This window comes from Tamandua tetradactyla, chromosome 10, assembly GCF_023851605.1.
Source record: "Tamandua tetradactyla isolate mTamTet1 chromosome 10, mTamTet1.pri, whole genome shotgun sequence".
Classification (NCBI taxonomy): domain Eukaryota; kingdom Metazoa; phylum Chordata; class Mammalia; order Pilosa; family Myrmecophagidae; genus Tamandua; species Tamandua tetradactyla.
This window is the reverse complement of record NC_135336.1, coordinates 43,579,544-43,592,223: the sequence shown is the minus strand read 5'-3', so window position 1 is coordinate 43,592,223 and position 12,680 is coordinate 43,579,544.

Below are 12,680 nucleotides of genomic sequence, written 5' to 3'. Positions count from 1 at the left end.
CTCCTTCTATTTAACTTCATGGTCTGTGTAAATGAGACTTCCTTTTTATTTTCCCAGCCTAACTTAGATTTCCCTTCTTGACCACACCTGTAGTCACCTCAAAGAAAGATTTATTGATTAAGGTTATAACTGATTTTTAATTATTTTTATTCATTTTCAGTAATTGATGTCTGAATTTCCAGATTTGCTTCATTTGAAATCCTTAAGGGAGAAAAAGAAAAGATAGAAATAGAAGAGACAGAGAAGGAGGAGCAAGAAGAGGAGAAAGAGAGAGGCAGAAGAACAGAAGGAGAAAGAACAGGAAGAAAAAAAAGTTGCAAAATAAGCTACTATGTCCTATGAAACTTCCACTCTTAACTCTTTACCTAAAATGAAGGGTAGGACACAAAGAAAATAACACAGATCATGGTTATCTACTGTCATTTTGAAAGACAAATTACAGGGATCTCAGTCTATGCTAAATTATTTTCCCTATCTAGTTGGCAAAACATCAGAAATCTCATTGTTAGAGAGTGTTCAGCAATTGAAAGTAATTTCACAAACAAAAATGTTAGCAGCATGTTAGGCTTTATTTATTTAGAGTTTAAAGCCTTTATGGCATGACAACACTGCTATCTTAATAAGCTGTTTAGAATGGAAAATGGGAATACCCCAACGGAAGGTTAATTTAAATGTCTATTCTGTGATGGTGCCTAAGGCCTGGCTGTTCTGTGGATGAGTTTTCACAATTCTTTTTACATCCCTGTGAAACAGAGTGATACAAATATGTTTCTTCTTATATTTTTAGATTGGAAAGACAATTGGAATGACATATACCCTTACTTCTCAACCAAATGTTTTCGTCTGAAGTCTGGGAAGCACATAGCCTGTACTTAGCATCATATTTGTGTTCCATATACCTCCATATTTCATGGTCCTGAGGAAGCATCTTAGACAGCATTTTTACCTGGGAAATTGTTAAGTCTTTATTCCATGCACCTGCCCTGGTGTATGTGATTATCACACTAAAGTGATCAATGAAGGAACAGCTTTCTTATGTTTGCTTTTCAAAAAATCAGTGCAAAACTGCACATTCCTTAAAAAATCATGGACTATCTTTTAGGGGAGAATGGGTGATAGAATGATGACTATCCCTTTGGTTTAAGTAGTATTCTTTGAACACAATTCCTTAATGGAGTTCTAACATTGTTTTGAGCAATGGAGTAACTCTTAAGGTACATGCATGAGCTCCCACAAAGAATAACTTTAAAAATTAACAGAACACAACCACCAAATATTTTTCAATTTGCCACATTATTTTTTATTTACTCCTCATATTATATATATATATATATATATATACATATATATATATATATATATATATATATATATATATATTTTTTTTTTTTTTTTTTTTACATGGGCAGGCACCAGAATTAAACCCTGGTCTCTGGCATGGCAGGTGAAAACCCTGCCACTGAACCACCGTCGCCTGCCCTCCCCTCATATTTGACAAAGCAACCACTTCTGATTATTTTGGGTAGATTTCCATAGTGACACCCTTGAGACTGAAGGATAATTGTGGTCTGTCATGAAAACTATATATAAAAATTAGGGAATTAGAAGAAAATAAGATACAGTAAACCTTAGTTTAAGGGAAAAACATGGAAGTGACATCATCTTAAAGAGATCATTAATCTAAAGACATGTGCTTAAGTGAGTCATCTGGTATATAATGGATAAAAATAATTGTACCCAAATATTGTGTGTTTACTGTTTTGCTATGATTGGTTACATTGTCATAAATATTTTAGCCAATTTACTCACTTTGGAAAGGGAAAATTATATATTTTAAATATTTTATCCCACCTCTACAAACAATATTTTAAACACTTATAGTGTTTTCCAGAAACAAGATTTTTTAAAAATAGTAGATAAGCAATACTAAAGTAACATTTTATGGATTAAAATATAAAGTCTGAATTTGTTAGCTAACAAGAAGCAATTTTAGATTAGGTGTTCCTTAGCAAATATATGATTCCTGAAGCTGTAAAAGCCTTGCAGAAAGGGTACTTTGCTTTTCAGTCATCAGAGGACCTTATCAGAGCAACTGTTAGTGAATGAATTCTTGCTTATAGCTTATACTCTCATTGATTCACTAGGTTCTGTGAACATCTGGAACAAAAAATGAGGAAAAAAATTTTAAAAGAAACCATAAACATTTGAGCAGAAATCAGAGCTTTTGAATCAAAACAGTTTATTTCCTTGAAAATGTAGTTCTGAGCAATGCCAGAATGTTCAGACACTGATGTTAACGTGTCTCTTTAGCTCTAGATGACATTTTGCTGAAATATTAATGATAATTTCATTAAGCCATGATTTCCTATACAAATGGATTATTATTTTATTCATTTCTGAAGCCTAAAGTGCTATTCTCTGTTGAATATGCACAGCAACATTCAAAATTGCAGTATTTGGCATATAGTTTATGACATGCATGAAAAAACAAACATTTTTCAAATTATAGATATTTTCAAGGAGGGAGAATTGACTAGACTCACCCTTGAAATCATAAGTGCCAATAACTTCAGACAATTGTTAAACTACTGTCATGAATAAAAGTGTCAGGAGGATAGATGACAGGTCAAATAATTTCTCAGGTAAACATATCAGATCATATCTTTAGGAAAATACTGCTGGTTTTCTTCTTCATTTTTATATTAGGCATTGTACTGACCCACTTTCCCTTGTACCTATGGTGATTCACTTATACTCAGGTTTAATATCCCAAGGAAATTTACTAATCATATAAAAAATTAGTCAAGCAGTAGGGGATTTTCTGATTATCTTACTCTCAGTGACACACTTCATTCAGTAAGAGTCATACTGTAAGAAATTCCTTTACAGAAAACATACATATATGATGGGTCCCAACATTATGATGGCATAGCACCCATAAATAAAAGGGGGAGATAGATACATATTTTTAAATAGTTCCCTTGTGGATATCTTTTGGTTGGAGTTCAGTATCCATAATTCTGTTTTCACAGAGTAAACTGAATGTTCATGATTCCTATTTGCTATTTTGAAAGGTCCAGATACACAAATCCATACACTACACAACTGAAGAGCTATTTGCTCTAATTTTTATGCTCTGGGAACTTCTAGATGATTATTGACAAATGCAAGTGATACAAACAAAATAATAAACCTCATCCAGGAATTTCATTGGGTGACTACTGCCATTTCAAATATAGAATATTTGTACAGTAATCATTCATAATTCACAATTGAATTCAAAGTTTGTCTGGAAGATGAGACTTGGAGCCTTAAAGAAAGGTGTGCTGGTTTGAAGCTGTTGTGTACCCCAGGAAAGTCATATGCCTTTTCTTAATCCATTCTCATGGAGGTAGACCTATTGTTTAGGATAGGACACTTTCTTTTTGATTAGGTTGGAGATGTGACCCACCCAGTTGTGGGTGGGATGTTTTTTTTGAATTAAGTTGTTTCCATGGAGATGTGACTTATCCAGTTGTGGGTGGGACCTTTTGATTAGGTGGTTTCCATGAAGTTTTGTCTCCATCTATTCAAGGTGGGTCTTAATACACTTACTGAAGTCCTTTAAGAAGAAATCATTTTGGAAAAAGCTCAGAGCTGATGCAGACACATACATTTGGAGATGCCTGGATTACCAACAGAGAGAGCAAATGCCTAGACACAGATGTTTGGAGATGCAAAGCCCAGCAGATGTCATCATGTGCCTATCCATGAGATGCTATGCAAGCCAGAACCCAGAGTTTCATCCCAGAGATGCTAAGTGAAGGCCCGCAGGTGCTTAGAGAGGAAGTTAGTGGAATCAGAAGCTAGAAGCAATGGAACCTGGAACAAGGTCCAGCAAACATCAGCCATGTGCCTTCCCGTGTGACAGACATTGGCCTTTCTTGAGTCAAGGTGTCTTTCTCTGGCTACTTGAGTTTGAACATTTTTATGGCCTAGAACTGTAAACTTGTAACTTAAAAAAACCCTTTATAAAGGCCAACCTATTTCTGGTATACTGCATTCTGACAGCACTAGCAAACTGTAATGCATGATTTTGTAGATTTATTTTTTAAATCTAGCTTTAGAGTTATTCTGTTCTCTACCATAGGCATGTCATTTAAAGCAATTTCATGAGGTATATATAGCCATTTTCTCAACATTCTAGCAGGCATCAAACATTCTTTTAGTTCCCCCTTTCCCCGTATGTTAATTTGCTTTTTATGATAGTCATTTCTTTTTTTGAAATGCCACACAAATAATATGATAATATCTTTAAAATGTCATGCATCTAAATATCATGATTTTTGTTATAAACTACATAACACTTTTCCCAATATGAGTGTATAATGGTTATTGTCTAACCATATGAAAGGCTATTTCCATAGAAACCTGTCCCTGTTCATGAGTGATACATGGATGCTCTGCTGCTGTAAATATCTGATTCTATAAACCAGTTATTTTGGCAATTTGCTACAAAACAATTGGCTAACATATCACTTGTTAATCTTAAGTTTTATTGAAACAGCTTTTACTTTTAAACTATTGGTAAAAATATAGAGCTTTACATTATTTCCAGAAAGCACATGATTTAGGAAGCAAGGGCTGACTTTAATCGGTTTTATTTGAAAGTTACAGGATGTAGTTCACAGGATAAATACGGACTTTAATCTGGACTTGGATGTGTGCACATCTCGCTGCTCAATTTCTCATACTTGTCAATATGGAAATGCTAGCCAGTTTTTATTTAACTCAATTCATTTTCTTAATTTTTACATTGTTCTTTTTCAATTGTGTTTTATTATATTAATTAAAACTTAAAAAACAAAACAAGATTCTCAGTATCTTGAGAAAAAGATGATGGTTAGACAGGAATTTTTGTAAGAAAGAAAAATATATTGGTTTGAATTATAGAGTGTGTCCAAAGTGTTCATGTCTTTTACATTGATAGGCCAAAAATATCAAAAGTAAAGGCTTGGCATGTCAGTATTTATTATTTTTGCCTTTTATGTGATCCATTTGAATATGCACATACCCTTTCCATTCTGTAATCATCTACAGCTCTTCCCCTTTGCTTCTCTCTTTCCTTCCAGTATATGTCGATAGCCAAGGGATAGCTCCTTTTTTGTGGATTGGATAGGAAACTTAAAATGGATTATAAATAAGTTATAAATTGTGGGAGTGGAGTGGCATTTTTCAGCTACTATGATGAATACTTCACAGTGAGGAAGTAGGAAGCAACACAGGGATCCAAATATTTCCAACTAATTTTGAGAATAGAATTGTTTTTCAAGTTGTTAACTTTTCTTATTTTCTTTCTCCCATATACTCACTTTCTATTTTGATGGGATCAGTAGTTTCTAATACTGAATCTTATTTCTCTGACTGCAGGAGGCAAGAATGTTCATATATAGACAGAATTGGCACACACATTTTCTAAGAAGGAAATTGACACTTTCTGATGCTCCAATTGCTTTTAGGTTCTTTAAGTGTCTTACTTCATTTATTTCTCACAACAAACTTAAAAGTAGATATTATTACCCCCCATTTTATAGAAATAAAAACTGAGACTCAGCTATGTAGGCTAACTTGCCCTAGTTAACCACATCTTGATTACTGGTATTCTTTTCCTTGTACTTGATCCAATACTTTTATAACTGTTTTGGATGGTCCTTTGTAATCTCATGGTATATTTTTAATTATTATTATTATTTTGTAATAGAGACTTCAAACATACACCAAAGAAAGTAGAACAATAAAATGGACTTCTATTTACTCTTCACCTAACCCTAACAACTGTTAAAATTATGACCAAATCCTTATTTGATACCCTCATAGCATTTTGAAGCTTATCTCAGGTATCATTTTACCTGCAAATAGTTCATGCCTGAATAGTATATGCCTGAAATTAAAATATGTATATATATATATTTCAATCCAAATCACAGTATCATCACAACTTAGTCTAATAAAAATAATTACATGATATCAAATATACAATCATTGCCAGAATTCCAAATTGGCACATAAATGTCTGGTTTTACAAATTGTCTTTACTTGATTTAGGATTCAAATAAATTGCATGTGTTTAAGTTTGCTAAAGCTCCTTTTTCAGTTAGCTAAAGCTGCCAGAATGCAATATGCCAGTAATAGATTGGCTTTTAAAAGGGGGATTTATTAGATTACAAATTTACAGTTCTAAGGCCATGAAAATATCCAAATTACAGCATCAACAAGATGATACCTGGACTCCGAAGAAAGGTTGCCGGCACCTGAAACACCTGGGTTTGCTGGGAAAGCACGTGGCTGGCGTCTGCTGGTTCTTGCTCCCGGTTCTTCGCCTTCAGATTCCAGTGGTTTTCTCTATATATTCATGAGTTTCCTTTTAGTGTCTTGGGTGTGTTTCTCTTTTTTAACTTCTCTGGGGGCAAACTCTGGATTTCATCTCTTGATTTAGTATCTCCGGGGGCATTTTTCTATCTTAGCTTCTCTAAATTCTCTTAGCTCTCCTAAAGGACTCCAGCAATTGGATTAAGAGCCACCTTGAATGAGCAGAGTCACATCTCTGTGGAAACAACCTAATCAGAAGGTCCCTCCCAACCACACGTCTATCCCCACAAGATACATAGGTTTTGTATTACAAGAACATAGGTTTTGGGGGCATTGGTGATTCAGTGGTAAAATGCATGTGGGAGACCTGGGTTTGATTCCTGAATCATGCACCCCCTCAAAAAAAAAAAAAAAGAATATAGGCATTTCTGGGTTTCAAAACAGATTCAAATCAGCACATTATGATTGATTGATACTTTTTTAAAATGTCTATTTTAATCTTTATGGTCTTCTGCCCATGTTTTCTTTTTGCTTACAGTTTGTTTAAAACGTTAGATCAATTTTTCTGCAGTTTCTCATAGTCTAGGTTTTTTTAAATGCTATCCCACTGAGTAATTTAAGTATATCCCTTTGTCCTATATATTTCCTGTAAATTGATATTACATCTAGAATGCTTGACCATATTTAGTTTTAATTCTTTTAAAGAAGAAATTGTCAGTGATATCGTAGTCTTCCAGCAAGTGGCACGTAACATCTGTTTATATCACTCTTTTATATGTTAATATTTCTGCCTATGGGTTTTTTTCTTTATTAGAAAATTTATGGGTTTACAGAACAATTATGCATAATATATAGGATTCCCACGTACCATACATTATTACAACCTTGCGTTGATATAGAATATGAGTTACAGTTAATGTTAGCACATTTGTATAATTGTACTATTAATTATAGCTCATGGTTTAATCTGGGTTCATTGAGTGTGTAGTGCAGTTCCATGGAACATTTTTTTATTCTTTTACCATAAATACAATCTAACATTTCCCCTTTTAATCTCTATATTTGCTTTTAGAAACTGTTGATGATTAATATCTATATTCATTAGTTTATTGGAGTTACAAAATGATTTGCTAGGATATTTCTACAATAAGAACCTTTTCTTGACTACTATTTAGTTACTCAGTGTCATATGTTTAAGAAAAGCAGGATAAACACTTGATTGTTTCCCTTAATTAATGTTTTATTTTTTTAAATAATTTGTACCCTGATGATCTTCAGTGATGACAAACAAGACATTTTTGGTAGTATTATGAACTCAGGAATTTAAGCATATTTGGTATGTTCAATCCATTGCAGCTATTTTTCTTTTAATCAATGCTTAAAGTATCCCACCTTTGGCCTTTTTTTAAACCTACTTTAGTTGGCTCCTGATTCCTTTTATTATTATTCAAGTAGGCATTGATAATTCTCTGCAATCTGGTTTGACCTGTTCCAGGTTTATCCTACATATTTAATATCCCATATTGGAATCAACGATTTCTCCAATGAGGCCTAGTTGCTTTGAGTGGGAAATACCTTTGTATTTTAATGACTTCCAAATCTGTTTTTCAGTCCAAGCTAGAAATTTAGATGCATGGTACCATAGTTAAACAATGCAAATAGATGTATGCCCCCGATGCACTCCAAATTCAACATGTCCAAAAGTGAACTCATCATCTTATTTTCACAAAATGAAAACTATAAAAATAACCATTTTTTTCTGTATTCCCAATATTAATCAATGGTGCTTATTTCTACTCAAGCTTTCATTCATAAATCCAGCAATCATCCATAGAAAATATGGAGTTCCTCATACTCTAATCAGTTCTCAAATGCACTTACTTTAATTTCCAGAATGTTTTAAATTCTCCTTCTACCATATCATTCATCCTACTACCCAATCAACTTGTTATTCATATCATTTTTATAACCTCTCACCCCCCACCACACTAACCAAGACATAGAGAACAGTGTTGCTATTTTAAAGAGTTCGTCCATTTTTCTGTAGGGAAAGGAAATGCTTTGAGTGGTGAAAGCCTCTAGGTTGCTCCACCTTTAAATCCAATTCCACATTGCAGCCAGAGCATTCTATCTAAAATGAAAATATGGCAATCACTTTCCACCAGAGTCCTTCAATAACTCATCTTCAACAAAATGCTACCCAAATTCTCTAGAATTCCTGTCTATACCTTCGCTGATTCCTTTAACTTCTCACAATTTCAGCTGGATATACACTTGTTGTTCCTCTTTAAGTAGAAATTGAGGCAAATTTTGGCTTTTCTGTCTCAGAGATATCTCCCAAGCAATAGAAATGCCCTCAGTTCCTGTGCTGCTGCAACCTGGAATTATGCAAAGTAAACACCCCCAGAACCAGTCTTCAATTAATGAGAATAGAAGTGGGTAGAAATTAGATTCAGATTTCTGTAATCTGGAGAGGAAATTCCAAGGTGAATTCTATATAAATCCTCAGAGCATTCCCAGTAGAGTGAGACCCAGTTTCCCAATGCAGTAACCAGTTCAACAATAGTCCCTTTATTAACTTTTCTTTCCTCTTCATCCCTCTTCTTCCCTCTGTTTCCTGGCATTACCTCCCCAATAAACTCCCTGCTTACCTCCTTCCACCCTATTCTGAGGCTTTGGCTCTGCTTAGAGAGACTCAAAGCTATAACAATAGATTATCCTCATAGGCATAATATCAGAAAGCAGGAATTTCCTCCTCCTTATGAGTATCTTCCTCATCAAGGGAAGGTGTCTAATACTGGCAAAAACTTATAAAATGGGGCTGTAAGAAACCACTTATAGCTGGTTTTGAGTTATAGGCTTTTAACAAAACAAAGATCCTTCAAGATTAACTATTTAGATGTTTAAAAAATATTTTATAAATGATGAAACTGAGACAGTAAAAAGTTAAGTGATTCCTCTAAGATAGTGGTGTTAAATATGGGAGATCTGAATCTGTCAATTTTGAAACAGTTTTGAGAACTGAAAATAAATCATTGAACAGAACATGCTTCCTGGTTTAAAACATTCTAATGGCTTTCTGTTGTCTTTAGGATAAAATATCCAATCTATCATATCCTATAAGAGCTTTGCCTTATGTATTCTCCACCTGTCATCTTGTGTTACTCTCCCACTTACCCTCCTTTATTAAAGCTGTTTATTCACTTGAACACAAATACTAAATAAAAACTTAGAATTTTTCCATGATGGTCCTCTGCTTGGAGAGACTTTCATTTTTATTCATCTAACTAACTTCTTCATAAGTTTTATATCTGAAATGTTATGCTGTTTCTTCAGGGAAGTCATTCCTGACCAGACAGAGTAAGTTCCATTATATACCCTCAGACTTGAAGTGTTTCGAAAAACTCATGTAGTCAATAGTCATTCATAATTATAGTTATTCTGTTCCTAAGACATGCCCAGCGCTACTCTAGATTGTTTTGTGCTTAGCAGACAAGACCTACATTCTCTGAACTCATTTAGTGTACATATACTAATCATTTAATTAAGGTATGACTTTTGCTAAGACTCTAATTGCTGATAAAATAGTGATGATATCCATCTTATCACCCTTCACACTTGTTCGATGAATAGTTGATGAGTTTTCCTGATGTCCATAAAATCTTTCCAAAATATGGGCAATATTCAAAAGCAATTGTATTCTGCGGCTCTTTTCCTCTCTTGTGAGATTATGTAATATACAAATATAAATACAGACCTTTAAAAATTTATATATTTAAAAATAATTGGAAGGGTATCACATCTTATGTAGTACATGTGTGGGAAAAGAACAAAAATAGTGAGGTACATGCTCACCTTGCTTAAAGGGGAGCTGTGCATCCTTAGCATATAGTCAGTGGCTCACAATCCTACTTCAGCTGACCAGGACACTGTACTAGGAGGATATATGTATGAGTGTATTCATGAATGTGTGTGTGGTTGGGGAGGTGAATCAGGAGTTTCTGATGGAATAATCTGATGCCCACTACCATGTAATGCTCCAAGTAAAGTAACTCAAGTAAATATATTAGCCAGAAATGAAAGGAGCCATACTGCACATGTTTGTCATTATATTTAATATCATTCAGTCTTCTTTTTTTATTTTTTTCGCGTGAACAGGTACCGGGAATTGAACCTGTGTCTCCAACATGGCAAGCGAGAACTCTCCCTGCTGAGCCCCTATGGCCCACCCTCTTCATTCAGTGATTTTACAGATAGTTTCAATCATGAAATGGCAACTGGTTTATGTGGGAAAGAGGCATATTATTTGGAAAATGCAAGATATAGCTTATGGGGAAGACAATTAGCTGAGAAGTAAATTATATTACTATGAAGCAAATGCAATATTGGAACATTATGGCATTCTTTTTTCTCAAAGCAATATTTTAACAAAATAATTAAGCCTGGTTTCAATAACATTCTGAAATTTCATCTTTCCAAGTTATTATTTGCTTCACTGGATGGCTTCCTTGATTCCATATATCCTTACCAGAAAAACAAGATAAAATGAAATGAAATATTAAAGCAACCTTTTATCTGTCCCACTACGTGTCCTTAGGCTATAGGGAGAGAAATTAAATTTATGCAAATTTTATAGGCATTCTGGGAATTGACCCATTTTGCAACATTGGATGTGTACTTTCATGAAGTGTGCTCTGACATCAAGAAATGGCTGTTGGATCACTCTCCTAAGTCCTGGCAGCAATTAATAAGCCACCATTTGGTCATGATCACTGACCTGACAAAGGCAGTTCTCTCCTTTGTTAGGTGCTTTTTTCCCAGGGTGGTGGACCCTTAGAAGTCTCTTATACCCTGTGATTCTAAATAGCTCTGATCGGCCATGTTGATTCCTCACTGAAGAGCCCCATGCATTTTCTGAGAGCTGACTTGATATGCTGCTTGTTGCTTCTGCTGCTGAACTACTAAGTCTTTGCACATGCTCGTCTTGGCCGGACAGTTGTTTTGAAAGAGACTGTCCAAGAATTAACATTCCACTCTGCTATCAGAAATTCCCAGATGGGTAAATGCCCTCTGAGGTACTTTATAACTGTGTTACTTGATTGATTCAGTAGTTGTTAATAATTATAAATTTTCAGTAAACTTTCTTTAGGTGAACAACAGCAGCAAGCCCTATAAAAAATAGAGTTTTGTCCTGATTCTGCTATTTCTATTCTCAGGGGGCTTATTTTGATTGTACTTTACAAACTTTATTTCTTATAAGATAAATCTTGAATTGTTTTCTAATGCTGTCATGGAAAAGTTCTACAGAGTCACTTAGCTACTTATTTATCTAACACAGCAAAAGAAGGTACATTTCTTTTCTTTTGAATAATTTAAAGCAACTTAAAAAATTTACTGAATATCTCAGAAATTCCAGAAATGCCAAAAAGGGTAAGGAATAACCTCAGCTTCATTTTTACATCTTTCAGGTTGGCTGTTGCTTCACTGAGTTGCCTTTTTTTCACTTGAATAGATTCTGTAACATAATGGAAGGAACAAGGACTTTCAGATCCCGAGATCTGTGTTGAATTTCATTTCTACAACCTTTTACAGTTGAAGTTCAACATGCTATTTACCTTCTCCTAGTCTTATTGTTCTCTGTATAGACAAAAGGTTTGTTTTAAGGATGTAAGTAGTATAAGAGAATGTCTGGCTTATAGCTATTTCTCAGTAAAGAGCAGATGGCATGATTATCACATATTGGGGAGTCCCCTGGAGGGATTTTGATAAGGTTGCCTATTCCTTAGGATCTAGCCTAAATTGTCTTAATATGAAGAACGCAAGACACAAAAAAGGCAGAAGTAGGTAACTATCCAAAGGTTAGTAGATTTTGTTTGGGTTGCTTGAGTTTCTCTTCCATTCTTAATATATGCCATATTCTAGGTTAAATGTGCTTTTCCAGTTTCTGTTGTCTTCCTGCCAGTGGACCAGGGTGGAGGGTTGGGGTTGGGGGCCCAAGAGGACAGAGGATTAGGGGATTAGATATCTCATCTTTTTATGGGAAACCAAATCTATTTTACATATCAGATTGGCCAAAACTGATTAACACGATCACACCTACTACAGCAAATACAGCAGTCATATGTTCATACAAAATTAGTTACTATGGAAGAAGAGAAGAATTCATACTGGCAGATAAGAAGTCTGCCAAACCAGATTCTCCCTAAGTCTTTTTTTTTTTATCCTGATCATTTGCTAAAAGTAAACTCTGGTTTGCAGATTATAGAATTCTTCTTTATTAGCCAAAGAGTCTGGGATAATCAATGTTTTTATTACCATGCTACATAGAGCAT